The following is a 23558-nucleotide window of genomic DNA, read 5'->3' on the forward strand; positions in this document are numbered from 1 at the left end:
GGTTTGGAAAGGGGAGGGACTTCAATGCCATAGAATCCAGTTGCCAAAGTGGACATTTTCTCCAGGTGAACTGATCTTTATTGGCTGGAGATCAGTTGTAATAGCAGGAGAACTCCAGCTAGCACCTGGAGGTTGGCAACCCTAGTTGGCCAACATAGGGAAAACAAAGCATGTGGCCTTCGAAGTTAATGAACTGAGAAAATCAGTGGAAAATATGAAAGGAAATATAAGACTAAGTAAGAGGCCTAGTCTAGTTGTGCTTTTACACAAACAAAACATTGTTAGCTGTCAAGCTGTAAACTCTATTTAATACACACATTGAAGGAACTAAGGACAGGGGCGGGGGGGGGGGGGAGACGAGCAAGTGCTGAATAGAATCATTCCTTAACCGCAGAAACACTTTATATGGCAACTGTAGAGAGTAAAGGAAAAGAGACCCAGTTCTGAACAGGACAATGTTTTCATAAACGGAACATATGTAATGGAAATTTTATGCGAACACTCCAGAATGTCGAGCCGTAAGTGTAGACCATAAAGATGGCAAAGTAAAAGGACTTGCCTTTTTCACTGCAGTTTTATGCTATTATAAAATAACTGTAACTGCTGTCGTTGTGTATGACAGGATTTCTTTTAGGCAGCATGATTGCAGCAAGTAAAGTAACTATTATTCATGTAAATCATTTGCAATTAGTGCAGTGTTTGGATAAAAAGGGATTTCCCCCCCCCCCCAGATGTTCATGGAGGAGAGGGGTATTCATGGCTGTTAGTTAGAATGGATATTAGTCATGCTGCATACCTATTCTCTCTAGTATCAGAGGAGCATGCCTATTATTTTGGGTGCTGTGGAACACAGGCAGGATGGTGCTGCTGCAGTCGTCTTGTTAGTGGCTTCCTAGAGGCACCTGGTTGGCCACTGTGTGAACAGACTGCTGGACTTGATGGGCCTTGGACTGATCCAGCAGGGCCTTTCTTATGTTCTTATGTTAATGTGTGGTTGCTGGTGATATTTGTCAAGATTGGGTGAAGGGAAAGTGAGCCCCTTGAGTGCTTATTTTCCGGTAGATTTCTGTAAAATGTACACAGTGAAATCTGCACCACCCAAGGCTTTCATACCTGAAAAACTGTTGCACAGAACCGGATTCCTTGACTAATCCTCTTACCTCCTGAAGGTAATCCCTTCTCTCTAGTTGGCTGCCGAATCAGTTAGATATCTGCCCTCAGAAACCTGGCTGCAATGTCCTGCAAAGGGCAGTGGAATATTTTACCACTCTCCTGTCTCTTCAGGTCTCCCTTTTTTTGGGTCTTGTAACAATCATATTTTATTGATCTTTCCAAACAAACGGACAAAACAGAATGATATACTGTACAATACGAAACGACAGTGTTGGATATGGATAACCCAACCTCCTAGCACACTCTGCCGCTTACCAGAAAACCACCATGGAAGACCTGTTCACTCATCATACATTCCTCATGTGGCCAATAGACAAACCATGCATTCCTGGGGGTGGGGAGCCCTCTTAGGAGGAGGCGTGACCTCGCTGCCAGCGTAAGTGCATCTAATCACACAACAAGATGCACTTACACTGGCTGCGAGGGCAGTTCCGTCGGCTCCCGAGTGCCACGGAGCTGCACCTCGCCCCTCCACCAGCGCAGTGTCTCTGTGGCGCAGGCCACGGCAGAGAATTGTTGTGCAGGCGTGGGGGGGGCATTCTCAGGGCATTCCTGGGGCTGGCCGGTGGGAGGAGCCACTGGTAGGCCCATTACACCGGCTCCAAGAACAGCGTTGTTGCGCCTGCTTTTTATCTTTTTTGTTTTGTTTTTCGACATACGGAGAATGGCCTTAGGAGGAGGCTCGCCTGCTCCTTCTCCCTGCCGTTCCCATACGACGAATCTCAGGAATGCACGGTACGATGGCCTGGGAGTTTGGTGTGCCAGACGTTATTCCCAGGCACGTATGGGCCTGATTCAGTCAGAGGCTGTGGTGCCTTCCCCTCTGCACTGTTTCCACAGTATTAAAGCTCAAGGGAGCTGCTATTTGTGCTTTCATGGAAACGTACGTATAGTACATCTATGGTAATGGTGGAGGAAAGTGCTGTCAAGTCACTGCTGACTTATGGCAACCGCCCATGGAATTCTCTAGATAAGAGGCATTCAGAGGTGTTTTGCCATTGCCTGCCTCTGCGTAGTCACCATGGACTTCCTTGGTAGTCTCCCATTCAAGCACTCACCAGGACTGATTCTGCTTAGCTTCCAAGATCTGACGAGATCTGGCTTGGCTGGGCCATCTAGGTCAGGATAAGCCTATCAGTATGCAAACGTTTTCTCAGTGTGGTAAATAAGGGCTCATAGCAGTTTCCTTTTATGTAAGGGTTGGGTCTTTTATGCATGGGTTGGATCTCCCTGATTGGTCCTGGGTTCATTGCACATTAATGTAACCCGATTTGGGGAAAACTGTATGCATTGGCTGGAATGATCAGGGACAAAACTGTGTACTAATCGAGCCATGAATACAGAAAAGCAGTCTCCCAAACTCAAATCAAGGCCCACCCCTTTAAATGCTGCTCTGTAATTGGCTTACTTCGCAGTGCTCACTGTGAGAGAAGATTTCCTTCCCCCCAAACCCAACTGCTGCATAAAAAAGCATTTTAAAAACAAAAAACGGAGCAATCTGAAAGAAGCGGCCGGGGGGGGGGGGGGGAGAAATCCAAGCCTCATTTTAAAAAAGCCTTTCTTTTGCTCAGAAAGAGCTCCAAGGTAGCAGGAAGCAGGAAGCACTTGAATCCCCGCCTCTTCACACACAGCTTCGTGATTGGCTGTGAGAGAAGCCAATCTTCTGTGTTTCCTCCTTTGAGCCAGGCTGAGCTCAGGGGAGAGGGAAAAGTCGGATTAACAGAGGAATGGGAAAACCCGGGTTTGTTTTGCATTGAAACAGCATCGCTCTACCAAGGAATGGGATATTGTACATTCTGAAAAGTTAGATCCTGGCTGAAACAGGGAATAAAGGAGGTTACAGCGACCATGCATAAACGACCAAAAAATGTGTGAGGCGAAGACTTGATCCCTCTCTCCCCGTGCACTGTGGTCCCAAACCCAATCAGACACCACCCCCATGTCTGAGAATTCAGTTCCCAACATCAAACTCAAGATAAATGTCTGATTAACAGGATTTATGGCATTCTCATGGGGACAGGGGACTTCATCATCAAGAAAGCCAGTGCGATGTAGTGGGTAAGGGTGTTGGACTAGTATCTGGTTTGAATCCCAACTTGTGCCACAGAAGCTTGCTGGGTGACCTTGAGCCAGTCACATTCTCTCAGCCCAACTTACCTCACAGGGTTGTTGTGAGGATAAAATGGAGGAGAGGAGAATGATGTAAGCTGCTTTAGGTCCCCATTGGAGAGAAAGATGGGGTATACATGAATTAAATAAATAAATAAATTTATCATTGGGTAATCGGCCCTGGGTTGTGGAACAGTAGGATTTATTAGAATATGTGTTTGTTTTCATTTAGGTGTGAATCAAGAGGATGCTTTTCTCACCCACTACAGATTTTTAATTAATTTAGCAGAACAAAGGAGATAATGCTATCGCCAGTCGCTGTTATTGTAAATAGTCACATTTGAAGTTCGTGTAAAATTGTTACAGCCTGTACTTCTTGTATTTTATTGCCTTTCGACCACATGCTCATTATTTTTTCCTCTACACTCACATTTGCATGTGTGTGTATATAACATACCAACTTGTATACAGTCTTTAAAAATGCTATGAGACATTTATCATTTCCTTTCATCTTACAGGTTTGCAGCCAGGACCCACTGCCACAACTAGTAACATTGGTTTATTTGGGGTGGTAAATTCAGTCACATTTTATCTCCATAGAGTGAGATGTCCACAATCCTGCCTGACAGGTTCCGATATTCACACTTTTGTAATGGTCTGGCTAGACACCAATAGCCCACTTTCCTTAGGGCAACCCTTGATGACGAGCTGCTCCAGGTGGTACACGCTGACTAGAATGAGCTTAAAGAGAAATAAATACTGTTAGTCTTTAAGGTGCCTCTGGATTTTTGTTTTATTTTGCTAGGGCAAACCGAGACCAACTAGAAATCAAGAGGCCAATCAAGATTCTTTTAAGGAACTGCTCAGATGTGGATTACTCCCTTTTAGAACGAAGGTCCCAAGTGAACGAGCAAATCCTACCCTTACTTGAAAGTATGCTCTTCATGATTGTGTAAGAGACTCCCACTACAAAATGGACGTAATCTTGTGGAGACATGCCATGCTTCCACAAACATAGGGAGCGAAGCGGAAGAAAGAGCAAACTCCAAAGCTTCACCTTGGGTTACCAGCTCCAAGTTGGGAAATATCTGGAGATTTTGGAGGTGGAGTCTGAGGAGGGTGGGATTTGGAGAGGGAACGTCAATGCCATAGAGTCCAATTGCCGAGGTGGCCATTTTCTCCAGGGGAAATGATTTATATCACCTGGAGATCAGTTGTAATAGTGGGAGATCTCCAGCCACCACATGGAGGTTGGCATCCCTAGCCTCAGCATAGGCAAAGTCCTAAAACCTGGGCCAAATGGAATGATAGACTGGAACTGCACTTTGCCCCCCCCCCCACCCGCCCTCATGACAGATAATATAGCCCTTTTATCCATCGACTTGGAGAAATGCATGTGAAAGCGGGGCTCTCTGTGACTCGATAAAGAACAGTAGCTTTACAGTGCCTTCTCTCGACTTCTGTCAACATCAATTGAACCTCACATGCCAGTGCTAATTTGTCTCACTACATAGCTTGTAAATATACAGAAACAGTAAGATTTTGTCATGCAAAGCATTCTTCTATGAGTCAGGATGGTGCCTTTGGATTTTGTTGGCACATTTTTGGTTGGGGGGGGGGGTGAGGGAATCACACACATTTCCAGTACAGACTATGCCATAGGATCATGACTATTTGTTAATACCATTGACAGTGTGCTAAAGTGGTAAGTTACCCCCTTCCTCCGTGGGAAGGAAATGAGCCACACAGGAAGTCAAAGGAGCTAGTTTTATCGATGCTTCAGCACAGATTTTATTCCAAGTGTTTGGCACAGAAGCGAATATCAAATGAGTAAGGCCAAGGAGTTAAAATGTTAAAATTTCTAAATGAAGTCTGAGAAATTGTAGCAAGTATTGGAAAAATATAAACCCTAAACATAATTCCAGCACAGAAGAAATATATGAGTTGGATCCAAACAGAAGGGAAGATGTAATTTCCACCAATTCTTCCTTCCATCTGCAGACCCCTGATTTGCCCCTTATCCCATTGCTGTGGGTCCCCTGACCCCCAGGAACAGCATCTCAGTGAGATCAGTGGGAGGGGAGAGGCAGGTAAGCTCTGTTCCGCTGACGGAAGTGCCTTCCATTAGCAGAAAATGTAGTCTCGATCCAGCCGTATTAATAACATTCCAGACAGGCGGCTGGGTTAGTCTGCCGCAGCAAAGCAACACAGAATCTCCTCAGACATTAAAGACCAGCAAATCTATTGTGGTATTATCTATTTGTCTGTCTGTCTCCACAGTTACAACAGCAGAAGAGTGGGGCAGTTATTAGAGACCAGAGGGGGATAGGAATTGTCCCTCCATCATTCAGATTCATCCTCCCATTTAGCAAGTTCATCAGCTGTTGGGAACAGTCCATTACTACTCTATCAGTGCAATCATATACACAGTTGCTCCAGTATAAATTTATTAATATCAATGGGCTTAGTCTGGAGTAACTCTACAGAGAATTGCACCAATAGTTTATCATTTATTCTGTTGGCTAGATCCTTGTTTTCTTCTGTACTCAATTACAGATGCACTAGTCCTTAACACTGGGCTTTCTGGGCTTGTTTTGTAATAACTCTGCTCTCCCCAAGCTAATCATCATCATAGTCCTATCATCACATATTCTAATAGAATATGGTAGAGCATCTGCTTGGCATGCAGAAGGTCCCAGGTTCAATCCCCGGCATCTCCAGTTAAAGGGACTAGGCAAGGAGGTGATGTGAAAGACCTCTGCCTGAGACCCTGGAGAGCTGCTGCCAGTCTGAGTAGACAATACTGACTTTGATGGACCAAGGGTCTGATTCGGTATAGGGCAGCTTCATGTGTGTTCAATAGTGAAGTGAGGCCCCACTTTTCTCTACCTTTAAGGAGATTCAAACCGGCTTACAATCACCTTCCCTTCCTCCCCCAACAGGCACCTTGTGAGGCAGGTGGGGCTGAGAGAGTACTGAGAGAACTGTGACTAGCCCAAGGTCACTCAGCAGGCTTCGTGTGTAGGAGTGGGGAAACCAACCTGGTTCACGAGATTAGAGTTCGCTGCTCGTGTGGAGGAGTGGGGAATCAAACCTGGTTCTCCAGATTAGAGTCCACCACTCTTAACCACTACACCACGCTGGCTCTTGTAGCGTACTCATACAAAAGCATTGTACTTGGGTTACTTTGGCACATTCCCTTATAGGCTAATGTTCTGATCAAACAAGTCTGAAGATCAGGCTGCTACTTGTTCAGACCAACACTGGTGCCAAAAGAGAACTTCAGCTTGCTCAGAGAGAACCAGGGGAGCAATCCGTTGGTGGTGACGCAGGAAAGGAGAATGAATCAGTTCAGATTACTTTCTAGTCGAATGTTGCATATATAGAAATAACTGTGACAATTTGAACTAAAACAGCTCCTCATCAAAATAAGAGTACCCACCAGATAATGCTGTCTAGTGAGATTAATGTTAATGTGGGAGAGAAATAAAAACACACGGTAACTATGTAGATACAGGCTGAACCAGGTTCATATACAAACACACATATACATTTGCCATTCTAAGATCAAATTGCTTCCCCTAAACCAAATAATAGTTCCCTTTTAACTCCCTTTCACTTTAGAACAAACTGGAGAAAGGAACCTGAACTTCATGCATAATGATTTGCCCAAACATGTCTGGGAAAAAGGTATGTTTAGAACCACAAAGACGTTTCTTAAGGAAGACAATTTACATACGTATACACCGAAATTAGTGAAATTAGTTCCTTCCTGTGCTTACAGGGCTTCTGAGAGATAGGGCTCTTAACCTTGGAGAGAGCAAAGCAGGTTTGGTCAAACACAAAGTTGTTTTTAAAAACAAAAAACAAAAAAAAACCCACCATGTAGGCAATACTGCAGTGCTGTCTATGGCAAACCTGATTGCCAGCAAACAAGAAGGGAAAGGAAGAATCATAAACATTCTTTCCAGCAATTCCTGGAATCCTGGGGTACTCTCAGTGGTTGCCCAGTCGCATAAAGGCCTCTTTTTGTTCTTCACATTTCCTTCCGGCTCAGCAGCCTAACCCACCCAGCATAGTAAAATACCAAGCTAACAACACAGGCACAGTGAAGCACACCAAGTCTTACTTTCAGTCCTAGATCTCGAAAAGAACACACACACACAGAGTTTAGAAGCCTTTATGCAGAGTAAATGGTGTATTAGCATCCGATGTCTTTAAATTAAGGTTTCTGCCTCTATCCAGTTTAGGATTGCCAGGTCCCTCTTCACCACCGGTGGGAGATTTTTGGGGCAAAGCCTGAGGAGGGCAGGGTTTGGGGAGGGGAGGGACTGCAATGCCACAGAGTCCCATTGCCAAAGCGACCATTTTCTCCAGGTGATCTGATCTCTATCAGCTGGAGATGAGTTGTAATAGCAGGAGATATCCAGCTGGTACCTGGAGGTTGGCAACCCCAACAGTGACCCTGTGAGGTAGATTATGCTGAAAGTGTGACTGGCCTGAAGTTACCCAGAAACCTTTAATGGAAGAGGAGGGATTTGAACCTGGATCTCCCAGATCCTAGTCCAACAACTACTACAACCACTCTGGATTATGCCTTTGAATGATAAGGATTAGGGGGAGATAGATAGATAGATAGATAGATAGATAGATAGATAGATAGATAGATAGATAGATAGATAGATAGATAGATAGATAGATAGATAGATAGATAGATAGACAGACAGACAGACAGACAGACAGGCAGGCAGGCAGGCAGACAGACAGACAGACAGACAAACAGATAGATAGATAGACAGAAAGACAGACAGACAGACATATCTTGTGGCAGTCAAGTTATATTAACTAGATAAATGTTGAGGTTCTATTTAAATTAAAGTTTTGACTGTCATATTATAATGCCAGTGACTTTTGCTGTTTTTGAGCTATTTTTATGTGACTTCTTCTCTTTCCCACATGACCCTCATGTGATGAGATTTCTTTAAAAAAACAAAAAACTTTGCTGTAACAAAACTTCACCCTCAGCTATGTATTATAGAATGAAAGCTTCCCACCCTCATTTTAATGTTGACTGGCTATGCCCTCTAGGGAAAAAAAAGAATTTATTTAAAAATATCATCCAGGCAGCTGACTGGAAAGGTAGTTTTTATTAGGCAAGCCAACTTGACAAAATACCACCCATCCCCCTTTCATCTTTTCAAACATTTTATTTTGGTCCCCAGTTCCCTTTTGGAAACTTCCATATAAAGTTCATCGCTTAGAAAGGAACAAATGATATTTGTTCAGAGTTTAGACAAACTGCACCCCATGTATAATGGTGGGTATTTCCTCTCTGGAAGATTGCCAGTGAATCGGGACATTCAGACAAACCCCCGACGTTAAAGTTAGCCCCTGAGGCTAAGCTCAGTTTATCCAAAGCTGTGCTTATTGCATCTGCTTTGGTCAGCAGATATGGAAGGATGCACAATGGCATCTTTTCTGGAAACAATGGCTAGTATTAAGGATGTCATCAGATGCCATGGCTCCGAAAGGACAATTCGGCTTTCATAATGGAATCCTTTCTCTCTCTCTCTTTCTCTCTCTCTCTCTCTCTCTCTCTCTCTCTCTCTCTCTGTGTGTGTGTGTGTGTGTGTGTGTGTGTGTGTTGAGGGTTCCCCCCCCCCCCATTTTAAAAGAAAGATCCACCCAGCATGCTGTAGGAACAGCTCTGCTAGTCTTCTCAGAAGACCCGGCTCATGAAAGGTACCATTTACACATGGCATGCCCAGTACCCAAGAATGGAAATATTAGGTAATAGTAAAATCTCAGAGCTAGACTTGCTAAATGTTGAAAACTTTCTCACATGGCTATACTTTATAGAGCACTGGGGACTTCGGAACAACACGCCTCGCAAAGGCAGACTTTGTGTTTAATAATCCTAAGAATAAAATAAATAGAAATAGTTGTCCAAAAATTATCCTACAGGCTGATATTCCCTTGTTAGCCCCTTTTAATAATTGTCACCATTCTCACTCAGCCTGGCAAATAAAAAGCTCATTCATGAGCAAAAATATATATATAGATCTACTCTTTTGGTGGGGGAAAAAGAGAGAGAAAGAAATTGGTTATACTTTGATAGTTGAATCAACTCGAGCAAGTGAAGGTCTTGTCTGAAAGGATGGGGGGAAAGGTTAGCTGGTTCCTGCTTTACTTTCAGGGGCTTTCTTCACTGGAGAATAATTTTTTTGACAGTAGCCACGGGGCTTGCCTGCCACTTCAGTTACCCCACCGTTTTTAATGAATGGCTATGTATGTGGAAACTAGGGAGAACAGTCACTTTTCCCCTTAATTTCATCAAATTACATGCACTGTGATTTTAGATAAGTCAGACCATGATATTGTTTCCTTTGGCTTGCAAGCCGTTGTGGGTTTTTTTTAAAAAAAAAGTAATAAACTTTTCCTTTTAAATCTGAGCAAAGGTATTTATTTTTAACGCACACACACATATAATTTCTTACAATTTAGAAAGGCACACAAGCCTCAAACCTAACTCAAAACAAAGTCTTGTATCCACATTGCCTAATGAGGGAAAATCCCCCACTTCTCTATAATTCCTCTAACATTCTTCACAGAAGAGAGGGTAGACTTGTCTCTGGATTGTACCACTTCAGACTGAAAACTGGGGCTTGTGGGATAGAATGCCCCCCTCCCATATGAAGCAGCCTTACACCCGGTCACACCCATCTAGCTCAAACCTCCATCAGAGGCCCTGGAGAGCCACTGTTAACCACAGTAGATAGGGTTGCCAGGTCCCTCTTTGCCACCAGTGGGAGGTTTTTGGGGCGGAGCCTGAGGAGGGTGGGGTTTGGGGAGGGGAGGGATTTCAATGCCATAGAGTGGCCATTTTCTCCAGGGGAACTGATCTCTGTCAGCTGGGGATCAGTTATAATAGCAGGAGATCTCCAGCTAGTACCTGGAGGTTGGCAACCCTAACAGTAGACAATCTCAAAACTGATAGGTTAAGGGTTTGTCTTGGTATATGGCAGCTTCATGTGTACCTGAGGCTCTGAAATCACCTGCATGCAAAGCATGACTTCCACCACTGAGCTATACCCACATTTATGGACGAGGATGTCAGGAGCCTGGATAGCCCAGGTTAGCCCAATCGCCTCAGATCTTGGAAGTTAAACATGGTCAGCCCTGGTCAGTATTTGGATGGGAGACCACCAAGGAATACCAGGTTCACTACACAGAGACAGACAACAGCAAACCACCTCTGAACGTCTAGAATAATTTGCCTTGTATCTAGTTTTCTATTTGCAAAGTGTTTTTGTAATGGGGAAATTTTCAGTGATGTTAGCCCACTCCTGCAGATAGGCTAGACTATTTAAGAAGCCTATCTTTCACAGTTCTGACTTTCCTTGGGGAGCGGGTGGTGCCATCACCGTATTGAATGAATCAAACAGCAAGTCATTGTATAGCCCCTTGGTGGGTGCTTGCTGCTAGATTTATTGCTCTCTTGAATTCTACGACAATGTACTCTTGGGAAGCATCTTCATGTCTCTGCAGCATGTGATGTTTCCTATTGCTGACCCAGGGTTAATTAAAAGGAACGCCGCTATTCAATAAGTTCAAACATTTTTTTAAAAGTTAACATTTTATTAACACACAACTTTATTAAACAACAACATTATAAACATTTAATTGTAGGAATTAGATTGATTTTGGAATAAATTGGCCACAGCTTGGAATTGGCAAACAGCTGCGACCCTCGTGGCGCAGCATGCGAGATGTGTCAAGCGCCCAGGCCGTGTCCACCACGGCCATGAAGTAACCACTGCCCACAGGACTCCCGCTGTGGGCAACTGGGATGGCAGTACCAGGATGACACCAGGACGAACACCACTGGGTGTTATCCCCCACCACTTGGGAAGAGGCGGACACCTGCCCTGCCGCCAGGGCATGTCCCAGAAGCCTCTCCCAAAACCCTTGGGATAGGGTTCTCAAAACCAGGGAAGCGACCAATTCCTATGGAGCTTCCCCCCCCAAAATGACACATCCACATGCTAAACCGCCCCAAGCTGTGACTATAAGCAATAAACTTTAGGGAGGGTGGGTGGGTTCACAAAGAAAACGGAGTGAGCTTGTGGGCGGGCCCGTCCCCTGTTATATACTGAGGGGCGAGGCTAGCCACGCCCCCCACCCAGCTCCCGCCTTCCACCCTCATTGGCTGGAGCCCTTCCTTGCTCCAGCCAATGAGAAGGCTGTAACTGGGCAAATCGGGTCCGGCACGAGCCCCGTGCGCGCGCAAACGCACATGTCGGCTGGCCGGACCCGATTTCCCTCCCCCTCCACCGCGATCGCTCCTTCCTCCCCCGGGGCAGCAAAGATGGCTCCCGGTAAGGCGGGAACCCTGCCTTAGTTATGGCTTTCATCTTCACAACCTCCCTGTGAGGTAGGTCAGCAAATAATTCCCTTCCACTGAAGGTGAGCTGAAAAAGAGGAGCGTCACAAGGCCACTCTGAAAATTCATGGCAGGCTCTCTTGAGGTTCAGCACCACCATGATAAGTACTAGAATTCAGTGGTGGCGAACCTATGGCACTCGTGCCAGGGGTGGCACTCAGAGCCCTCTCTGTGGGCACGCACGCCGTCGCCCCAGCACAGAGTTCGCCTGAGTTCATTCCCCTGGCTGAGGAGTCTAGGGACCAGCAGTGCCTTCCTGGCTCCTCCAGGAAGCGCCGGGCTCCTTCCCAGCACCTTCTCCGCAGTCACCGGCTGCGCACTCTGGAAGTGAAGACAACGACGAGCCTTCTACCGAGAACTGGAAGAGGCGGAGCCGGGACGGGGCTGGACCGGGAGTGGGACGCCTGGGCGGCCATTTGCGGCGGGCTGGTTGGGGCCCGCCTGGCGTTTGTGCTGGAGCCGAGCCATTTGCTTAGCTCGGGTTTCCACTCTGCTCGTTCATGCAACCGAAGGTGCCTCTGAGTGCACGCAGAGGGCTGTCCCCACCATCAGCCCCCCCCCCACATAACAGTCTTTTTTAATTCGTATGAAGATAACAGTTGGAAAAAGAACCAAACTGAAGGGGTGGGGGCTATGCTCCAGCAGTTTTCCTTCCCCTGCTTGGCCACCCATGCAGGGTTGCCAACCTCCAGGTAGTAGAGGGAGATCTGCTATTTCAGTTCACCTGGAGAAAATGGCCGCTTTGGTAATTGGACTCTATGGCATTGAAGTCCCTCCCCAAACCCCACCCTCCTCAGGCTCTGCCCCAAAAATCTCCCGCAGGTGGCAAAGAGGGACCTGGCAACCCCTAGCCCTATGTGGACTTCTAGCTGTGTTGGCACTTTGCGATAAATAAGTGGGTTTTGGGTTGCAGTTTGTGCACTCGGTCTCTAAAAGGTTTGCCATCACTGTACTAGATTCTCTTGTTAAGCACAGAAAGTTTGGGCAGGACTAGCTTGCCACAGAAGAATGAGATGAATCTATCGTTGTCGCTATTAAAGGAAAAAAGAGATCTGAGAATACACTTCTGTGCGTAACAAAGCTGGAAAATACTAATTTGCCTTACTCCCACAAAATGGCAACTGTACCTATCAGGAGCATTGTGAGTTGCTTGTGTGCTCTCCCATGACATGAGATTGGAGTGCTAAAATCATAACTGTACAGGGCTACCCTCTTCACACGGAAATAAATGTGACTGGAAGAGACCATCCTGATCTCCTTGGAGAAGGATGGGGTGAAAAACACAGACAGAACAAGAAATAAGTTGCTGTTAAAAGTGCAGGCGGGACCTCTGTTTTCTTCAGCTGGCCGCCTCAATGTTGAGAAGATGTAAAACTGAAGGTAAAGTAAAATAATTTGACGTATGATCAGCTGATCAGAAAAAGGCACTGTGAAACATATATGTAACTGGTGCCCTTTCTATGTTCAAGAGATTAACAAAAGCCTACTTAATAATGCCCCCCTTTCCCACTTTGCTTTCTTCGATAAATCTCACAGACGTAGCCTGATGACCGACTGTATTCTGTCCTCCCCCCTCCCATGTAGTTACGTAAGTAATTAGCAGACAAGATTCTGTAATACTTGAATCCCAGGTTAATTGAAACTTAACACCTGCCTGAACTGGTAATGGATGCAAGAATATAACAAGATCAGGTCCTGTTGAACTGCCTAAGCTTTTAAAGGCAGAAGGTTTTGATCTTTTCTCAACTAGGTTTAGCAAAGGAAGCATTCTGCTCTTGCTGAACATATTTTTTGAAAATGAAGCCAAGATTGAAAAGAGATTGAAAATGAAGATCTTGGCTTGCAATCCGCATAGAAGAAGGGGAGAAAAAAGATCAATGAACATGCACCTTTTTGATGGGGAGGGGGAAGATACATCCTATACTTCGGGGCTGCTAGCATGGTACCTGCGATAAGTCTTTGAATCTATTGAAAGCAATAGGATTAACACCCTGATCTAATCATACACCAACATGTTCAAATGAAATCAGTGGATGCCAGGTTGTCAAGTGTTTGGGCATTATGTTACTTTAAGAAGTTGTAATACATTTAGTAACTGAAACATCTCATAGCCTGAAGATGAACGGATCTTTGCATGTTGAGTTTCTTCCTGCCATGAAGATTATAAAGGCACAGGAGCCCTGCTAGGGGGAAAGTAGCAACTTTCATTTGGTCCGAAGTAATTAGTTGGATACTCATAACGTGAGGGAGGATAAGGGCTCCAGGACTTTAAGAGATGTGCAAAAGATGGAACTGGAGAGGGTACAGCACACCATATTGAATAAAACAACCACACCTAATAAAATGTTCTCATGAACCCACTGTTACAAGCATAGGTTCAAATAGTCACTATAATAACTGGACCATGAATCATTGGAATTTTATATGCAGACTTTTCTCTGAGGTTGAAATGGGTGCTTTCTGTCTGTCTGAGATGCAGTCAGAGTTCTTGCCCCTACACAAGGATTGAGATTAACATCCTGGAAAGCAGGGCACCAGTAGGCTTAAATCCAAGTACTTTATCTTTTTATAGCTCAGACTGTCACAGGTTAAACTGTTCTTCCACTGAGGTTCTACACGACTAGATCTGATGCAGAGGTTAAAAACCTAAGAAGGATCCTAGTGGTCAGTTGCTGAAAATGAGGAATGATCAAGAGAATAACTTCCTTTAAACTGCCCCAAGACTGCATTATGACTCCCCCTCCCCCCCAGTGCTACGGAAACACCAATGTTAACACATATTTTTTCATAGTACAACACATTTTCTAAATTTTTACCTGGGGTACCTTTCTAGCCATTTACATGTAATATTTTAAAATCAAATGAAGCAATTTCTCTTCCTTTTCTGGAAGTATGAATTCCTAGGGTTGCCAACTTCCAGGTACTATCTGGAGATCTCCTGCTATTACAACTGATCTCCAGCCGACAGAGATCAGTTCACCTGGAGAAAATGGCTGCTATGGCAATTGGACTCTATGGCATTGAAGACCCTCCTCTCCCCAAACCCCGCCCTTCTCAGGCTCCGCCCCAAAAACCTCCCATCGGTGGTGAAGAGGGACCTGGCAATCCTAATGCATTCCTAGCACTGATTGTATCAGGACCTACCAAACAGCTTCCCTGGTTATGGCTGGTGTAGTCAGTTCACAGTAGATTTATGACAGATTGCTACCATAGGTTAAGCTTCATTATAAGACACATTTTAAATATCACTCAAGTAAACTAGAAGTAGGAAACTCTAGGAAGGAGGATTTTTTGTGTGTGTGCGCACATGCTTGGAGCACATCATTGACTCTTCTGTATCATTGCAATAAGTCAAGGCTGAGCAGAGACCTCTAACTCAATGCCTGATGGATTGGGGGACTGCACCTAATTTGCATATGCGGTATATATATAATCAACACAATCTGCATAATTTGCATGAATGCAGAAGACAGACTCTGATTGATGGATGAGCTTATTTTCTTGGTGGCAACACACGTACCCAATTAGAAGGCTTGCTTTAATTAAAAAGTTCCTGGAATCTTGGGAAGAGTAACAGGCAGCTGGTTCTTCCCTGCCAGGTTCTTGGGTAGAAATGATAATGCTGAAAGAAAGAGGGGAGTGCTTCAGTTTGGGTGTTTTGGACAAAACAGCATTATATTTTCAAATTTCCGCACTTTTCTCTTATTGCTAAAAATGAATTGTTATTGGGGGGGGGAAACATTGTTGTCAAGTTCTGACGAGAGAATTGCTCAGAGTTGATTCAAATCACCTAGCTACACTACCACATATACTGTTCTTTTCTTCTGAATAATAATTTCCCTGTTCCTCTGATTCAACACTAACTGTCCCATGAACACTCATTACAATTTCTATCTTCTATCTCTCACCTTCTGTGGAATTCACTGGCAGTAGGCATAGTGGTGCCCATGAGCATAGAGGGGATTATACATCCATATAGGATAGGTCCCTCAATACTTGCCATGGTGGCTAAAGAGATCTTCCACATTCAGAACCAGTAAACCTCTGAAACCCAGTGCTAGTAAGCACCATCAGGGGAAGATATTGGCCTCTATACTCTGTTTGCCCTGACCTGGATGGCCCAGGCTAGCCTGATCTCATCAGATCTCAGAAGCTAAGCAGGGTCAGCCCTGGTTAGTATTTGGATGGGAGACCACCAAGGAATACCAGGGTTGCTGTGCAGAGGAAGGTACTGGCAAACCACCTCTGTTAGTCTCTTGCCATGAAAACCTCCAAAAGGGGTTGCCATAAGTCGGCTGCGACTTGAAGGCACTTTACACACACACACACACACACATACTCTGTTTGGCCCTTCAGGGCAATTGGTTTGGTTGCTGTATGAAACAGGATGCTTGACTAGATGGACCCCTGGTCTAATTCAGTTGGGCTTCTCTTATATTCACCTCAGTGCTGACCCGCAAATTCTGTCCCTCCCTTTGAATGTTCTTGTTTGCAAAATTAAGTGATGCCATCAGTAAGGGACGCCAGCCTCCAGGTGGGACCTGGGGATCTCCCGGAATGACTGCTTATCTCCAAACTACAGGGACCAGTCCCCTGGAGAAAAATGGATGTTTTGAAGGGTGGGCTCTGGCATTGTACCCCACTGAGGTCCCTGTCCTCCCCAGGCTCCATCCCCAAATCTCCAGGAGCTTCCCAACCTAGATCTGGCAACCTTACCCTCACATCCCCCCCGCTGGTTGCCAGGGGGACCTGGAAACCCTGGCAATAGGGTTGCCAGCTCCAGGTTGAGAAATACCTGGAGATTTTGGGGGCTGAGCCTGAGGAGGTAAGGGTATGGGGAAGGAAGGGATTTCAATGTCATAGAGTCCAATTGTCAAAGTGGTCATTTTCTCCAGGTGAACTGATCTTTATCTGCTGGAGATCAGTTGTAATAGCAGATCTCCAGCTAGTATCTGGAGGTTGGCAACCCTAACCTAGCAATCAGAGTTACCACAACCTAGTGAGACAGGACTGTGACCAGAAGAGATCATGTACAAACTTTGTAAAGGGAAGTTGGCACCATTCTCAGCCCATTTCTGGCTATGTGGATCATCTGTTTTAAAAAATGGAGAGGAGGAAATCACTTGAGGAAAGCAGTCTTGAGCCATGTTCAGACATTTGAGAATTGAGGGTAGTGCGTGATCCTTAATTATTTAATAATCTACATTAAGGGGATTTGCTTAAAGGGGGTTTGCGTGACATCTGGGACAGATGGAGGCAACATTTTGATTGATGCCAGGTTCTTTAAGCACCTTGTGTTATCAACGGGGTACACTGAAAACATAATTGATACGTAATAATGTTATGTATACAGATGGATCATCGGTAGGGTTGAAACTACATTTCATGCCTAACAAATCAACCCGAGTCTCCTTTGATTTGATGCTTCCGGTAAAGGATAGCTATCAAAAGACCCAGAGCAATTTATCTTCAGCTATGATATTGACAAAGGTCAGGATTCCTAGGGAGGTTCCAAGAGGTAAGGTAACAAGGAGGGAGGGATTCAAAAGAAACGGAGATCCTGCCTTAGCTGGGAGAAAACCGAAGCTCTGCCTCAGTCAGACCTGACCTAGTTTAAAGAAATCAGGTCATCTGTGAGCTCTTCATTACCCCCAGACTAAACAGTGCAAAACACAGCAGCCAGCATCTCTGTCTTTTCAGCGTACCGCTAATTCTCTTTACAACATTGTTAAATATTCCTTAATATATATTGACTTAGTCATTTGGCCGCACCAAAGCTGGTAAACAGTGGTGGTGGTGGTGGTGGTGGGGAGAAGTAAAGTAAACATTATTACTGACTAAAAAAAAAAGCCAGGTAAACAAAGCTTTGCCTCTAGATTGTTCCTCCAGGGAATGGAGAAACAAAAGGAAGCTGGGCGGATGGAGTTCACCTCTTTAACACTGGCAAGATCTAAAATGATACCAGCCGCTTCAGCAGGTATTGCTGGGGTCAGAGAGGGGGGAAAGGAAGTCAGGAAACTGTGTCTGGTTTTGGAGAAAGGCAGGCTAAAATCCCTGGTAGGAATTGCATTCCATTTTCCAGAAGCACATGAAAACTGTTTATATAGCAGGAACAAGATTGTGGATTACTACTGGCTGGGAATATAATGGAAGTACATGGAGATTTGCGACAGCATGTGTATCTTTTGCACCTAAGTGCATGTTTTGCTTATGGAAAATTGATGACCGCTCTATGCAGCTAACAAATGGAACAGATAAACCTTTTGAAAATTATTATTTTTAAAAAGTCATCTTTGTGGCTTTTTTGCACACTATGCAGAGAGACAAAAAAAATCGAGCAAGCTGTCCAGAAAGAGCCATGACTTCCTGACAAGTGTACCGGTATTTTTTTTATCCTAGGTGTATATCTAGAAAATGCATGGTGTGAAACAGCCCATAAATTTCTATCATGCACATCCTGATGCAGTGATTTAAGACAGAGGCTCCAAAGTGTATCCAGCATTCCACCTCTCATTTCAATGGAGGGAGCTGATGTGTGTGCACATTCCTTTGAGCGCATGGATTAACTGTTGCATTTAACCCTGGCAAGACCCAGGTGCACAGCTGAGTGCAGGCAGAGCAAGTGTGCTTCGTTTGCAGGATATCATTTGATATCATTTTCTCTCCCAGCGTTGCATGACGCCTTATTGTTCTTTCAATGATCATCAAACCCTGGAAATAGAAATCAACGACTCGTCAGAGCAGGATTTGTGCCATCTCCTAATTTGATTTGGGCTGTTAGTGGCAAACAGATTCACCGTGTTCGACAAACTTCTGTATTTCCTCGATAGGGTTGCCAAGCTCCAGGTATTAGCAGGAGATCTCCTGCTATTACAACTGATCTCCAGCTGTTAGAGATCAGTTGCCCTGGAGAAAATGGCTGCTTTGCCCATTGAACTCTATGGCATTGAAGTCTCTCCCCTCCCCAAACCCTGCCCTTTTCTGGCTCCGCCCCAAAGACCTCCCGCCGATTGCGATAGGGTTGCCAGGTCCCTGTTCGCCATCGGCGGGAGGTTTTGGGGGCGGAGCATGAGGAGGGTGGGTTTGGAGAGGGGAGGGGCTTCAATGCCATAGAGTCCAATTGCCAAAGCGGCCATTTTCTCCAGGTGAACGGATATCTATCGGCTGGAGATGAGTTGTAATAGCAGGAGATCTTTTGCTATTACCTGGAGGTTGGCAACCCTAGGTTGCGAAGAGGGACCTGGCAACCCTGCTCCTCGAAGCTGCAACCTTAGCAAGTAAAATTGTGCTAATTTTTGCATTTACATGAATTCTAAGGTAGATGGGATTCTTTCAACTTTAAAGTTCATTCAGCTTTAAATGCAAGCTGTTCTGAGGCAGATGCTCAGGGAAATGTTCAAACCACAGCAGTACAGCGGTGCACAAAACGCATGTAATTCATCTCCACCATGTTGCTGACTGAACAAGGGTTGGGCCTTCCGATGAGGCATAGAACCGGTCAGATCCTTCCCGAAAGGAATTTCTGCTGAGTACTGTTTCTCCTCTACTTCTCCTGATTTCCCTGAGGCAGAAGAAATGAGAAAGAAGGAAGCTGAGAGTTCGATGCGTTCTTAGCACTGTGGAGCATTCCTCTCTCTTACACCTGGTTTTTTATGCAAGGAGAAGGGGGGAAGAGCACAGAGCTCTATGTCTTCTAGAGATGAACCAGATCTTTCCCTTTAATGTCCTGCCATCTCTTACTGGTAGGACATTTTTTTTGTTTATGCATAGGTACTTTCACTCATGTTCACACACACACACACACACCGCCTGTTTTGGTTGTTCCTTGGAGTTATGCATGAGTTTTCCTTCCATTAGAGATGACCTTGCTGCCAGCCCTCACAAATCCCAGGACTTCCCATCCCTCTGTTAATCTGATTCTTCCCTCTCCCCTGAGCTCAGCCCAGTTGAAATCCCCATGCATAAGGCAAAGCGTGGGACACAGAAGCTTGGTTTCTATCACAGCAAGAAGACAGCCAATTACAAAGCAGCATGTCAAGTGGTGGGGATTCAAATACTTCCTGATTTGATCTTGGAGACTGCTGGTGCATAGACTCCCAACAGGAAAGTGTGGGTCCAATGAGCAACAAACCTAGGGTAAAACTCCCATGCATAAATGACCTTTCTCTTCCCCGATGCCATTGTTTTTGCACCTAATATATAGAGTTGCCAGCTCCGGGTTGGGAAATACCTGGAGATTTTGGGGGTGGAGCCTGAGGAGGGCGAAGTTGGGGGAGGGGAAGGACTTCCATGGAGTATAGTGTCATAGAGTCCATCTTCCAAAGCGGCCATTTTCTCCGGGGAATAGAGATCAGATCACCTGGAGAAAATGGCTGCTTCAGAAGGTGGATTCTATGGCATTATACTCCGTTGAGGTCCCTCCCTGGAGAGGTAAGTCCCATTTTTTTCAATGAGACTTACTCCCAGGTGTGTAAGTACAGAATTGTATCCTTAGTTTGCTGTGTTATTCAAGAATTTTCACATTAATTATCCTTTCCAGCTTGGGGTAGTTTGCGGTAGTTTCACAGTCATATCTGTGTGTCTGAATATTTTAGATTACATACATAAAGAGTGCACACTATAAAAAGCTGTTGAAAAGTCTTTAAAAAGAACTCCTAATACGTTGGTTGCCAGATACTGAATACTCATGTAATAACTGTATGTGTGGGTAAAAATAATGTGATGATGAGCACAGAGGAACAGATGCTAGGTATGCTCAGCATTTCATAGTGTTTGGCAAATGACTGCAAGTCAGGCCAAGAGTTCAGCAAAAGTCAGATGAACATTTAAAGGGATCTAACATGTTTTATGGGGTCTAATATGTTTTATTCCACTGCAAAAATAATAGCTTCATTAAAATTAAAAAAAAAAAAAAGCACTATGGAGAACCAAAATAGACTTAACATTTTGAATTGTCTTTGCTGTGGAACACCTACAAGCATTTTGTGCCACCCCCATCTATAAACACGGGGCTTTCTTATTCAACTAACTATATTTTAACTGGCAGCAACTCTCCAAGGTTTTGAGCTGAAGAATGTCTTTGCCAACCTGCAACCTGCAGTCTTTCCAACTGGAGGTGCCAGGAAAGAACCTTCTGCAGGCAAACCAATGGCTACTTTTCCTATTCCATCACTCTCCGATGTGCAAAGTTATTACAATATCTTATCTTACTCTGCCAGGTAGGGATGGATCTGGCAGAGAAAAGAAGACAATAGTAAGAGCAGGGTCTCATCCTCACAAAGACAATCAAATGGATTTACCCACTTCCCCCTTAAGAGGACAGCGTAACCTTGGCCTCTGTGTGAAGTGCTAGACCAAAACACAGCCAAACCTGACCAATGAGTGCTACAACTTCTGTTTTTTTACCCCCTGAAATCATGAGCATGACCAGTTTGCATAATATTCCCTTCTACAGCCCAACTTAGTTTCTACCAAAATTGTGAATGGCTGCTCTAGAATCAATATGAAAACAGTACATTATTGCGGGAGGGGGGGGATTCTCCTTTTCTAGCAACCACGTGGGTCTTCGGAGAAGAAGAAGAGTTGGTTTTTATACCCTGCTTTTCCCTACCTTTAAAGTCTCCAAGTGCCTTACAATCGCCTTCCCTTCCCCTCCCCACAACAGACACCTTGTGAGGTTGGCTGGGCTGAGAGAGTTCAGAGAGAACTGTGACTAACCCAAGGTCACCCAGCAGGCTTCATGTGTAGGAGTGGGGAAACCAACCTGGTTCACCAGATAAGAGTCTGCCACTCATGAGGAGGGGTGGGGAATCAAACCCTGTTCTCCAGATTAGAGTCTGCCGCTCTTAACCACTTCACCACGTTGGCTCTCAGTGTGCTGTCAAGATTGTAATTCATTGTATAAAACATGCCAATAAATGAATCCAAAGGAAAGAATACTAGGATGACAGGTATGAGCTTTTAAAGTAGGAATAATCAGAAGAAAGAGTATATGAAGGACTGGTTCCTCCCATACTGTTCAGCCCACAAGTTATGTTCTGCCTCTCAAGCCCTGCTCTTCATGCTCCAGCCTTCAGAGATGAGGCAGGTGGTGACTACAGGGCATTTTCTGTGGCCTTTGGAATGCCTTCCCCATTAATGCTTGTCTGCCACCTACTTTTCTGTCTTTTAAGTACCAAGCCAAAACATATCTTTTAACCCAGGGTTTTAATTGGAAGTTTTCATCTTTCCAGATTTCTGAAATAAAGAAATAAATTGTTTGCTAGGTAGAACAAGGTTGTTGTGTGGGATCAAACGAGGAAGGGAAAACTATCTATGCTTTCCTGAACAGAAGGATGGGATAGATATCCTCTGCCAGACATCTGTGAAATATGGAATCAATTTATAAGCGCACATCTGTATATATAAATGGATTGACATACAGATGTCTCAGACATGTGGGATTAGAGTTGCCAGATCCTGGTTGGGAAATACCTGGAAAATTTGGGGATGGAGCCTGAAGAGGACAGAGTTTGTGGAAAGACTTCAATGGGGTATAATGCCATAGAGTTCACCTTCCAGAGAGGACATTCAAGTCTGCATGGAGGTGCCACTTGCAGTAATAAATGCTTGGCAGCTTCTTGAGGGTCTTGCATATGTACCAGCACATAGTCTTTGCCAGCCTGTCTGGGAGACATAATTATGAATGGAGATTTATTGAAAATAATTTTTAAAAATATTTTTTAAAGGTTTCTGCCTTGCTTGACACCGGAGGAAAATGATCCGTCCGGCTGACGAATAGAAGTGCATGTACATGTGCCTCTGGAGATGGGTGGTAGCGGTCAATTTTAACATAAAAAGCCTTCTTAGTTAAGATAAGAGGTAGATTTCCTTTCAGCTCTGGTGATTTTATATCGATGGTCACCCCGACTGAGAGTTTTTTGGGGGAGAAAGGGGCCACTTAAACGAAGGGGAAAAGAGAGAGAAACTGTTCCACTTCATCTAGCAGTGCAGCAATACATCACTCCAATTAAATCCCAGCCAATAAGCACTGGGAGGACGTGTTAAGTAAAATTCATGAGCTCTGAATGCATGTGAATGAGTCTGCCAATCAGAATCAATGCCGCCCATTCATCTGTTGTAACTCCATGGTGATGACAATGAGCTTGAAACCGGCCTTTGTTGCCATCAGCTGTGCCGTAGTCGCTTGGAGCCCATGCGTGGGGCCATTTAAATCTTCTGAGAAGCAACACAGAGAACATCTTATTCATGGCTCAAAGACAAACTAAAAGAGGAGAGGGGTGCCGTAATCAGCCCCTGAGTAAATAACTCGGGATTGGTGTCTTGTGAGGGACCCTCTTGCCTTCCCTTGAAAAACACCCACCCACAGCAACAGCGAAATGGCCTGTTTTGCCTGCATGTCTGGAAATGGAGGGCTCCAACGGTTCCAGCGCAAAGCTCGTCTTCTAACTCCGCTCTGCCAGGGCCCACCGTTGGGATCATTGTTGCCGACAGGGTTTCGCTGGGAGACCCTTGCGTCGCATCCCTTTTCAGTGGCAGATGGCCGAGCCTGACTCGCCTTTATGATGGCCATTTCATTTGTGACGCTTGACCTGCCCGGTGTAAACGAAACATAAATTGTGTCTGCTCTCAAAGGATCGTCCACAAACCATCCTCCTCTCTGCAGGCCCCCGCCGGTTTCTTGGTAATCATATATTTCTGCCCAGCTCTGAGCGAACTAAAGCTTGTCACTTACAGATGAGAATCTACTCGTATTGCACTGTAGTGTTTGTAACAGTGAGACCAGTCAGGCCAAGAGATGTATGTGGATGGTAATTGTGCTTCTCTCGCTCAG

Source organism: Euleptes europaea, chromosome 10 (genome assembly GCF_029931775.1).
Source record: "Euleptes europaea isolate rEulEur1 chromosome 10, rEulEur1.hap1, whole genome shotgun sequence".
In the NCBI taxonomy this organism is placed as follows: domain Eukaryota; kingdom Metazoa; phylum Chordata; class Lepidosauria; order Squamata; family Sphaerodactylidae; genus Euleptes; species Euleptes europaea.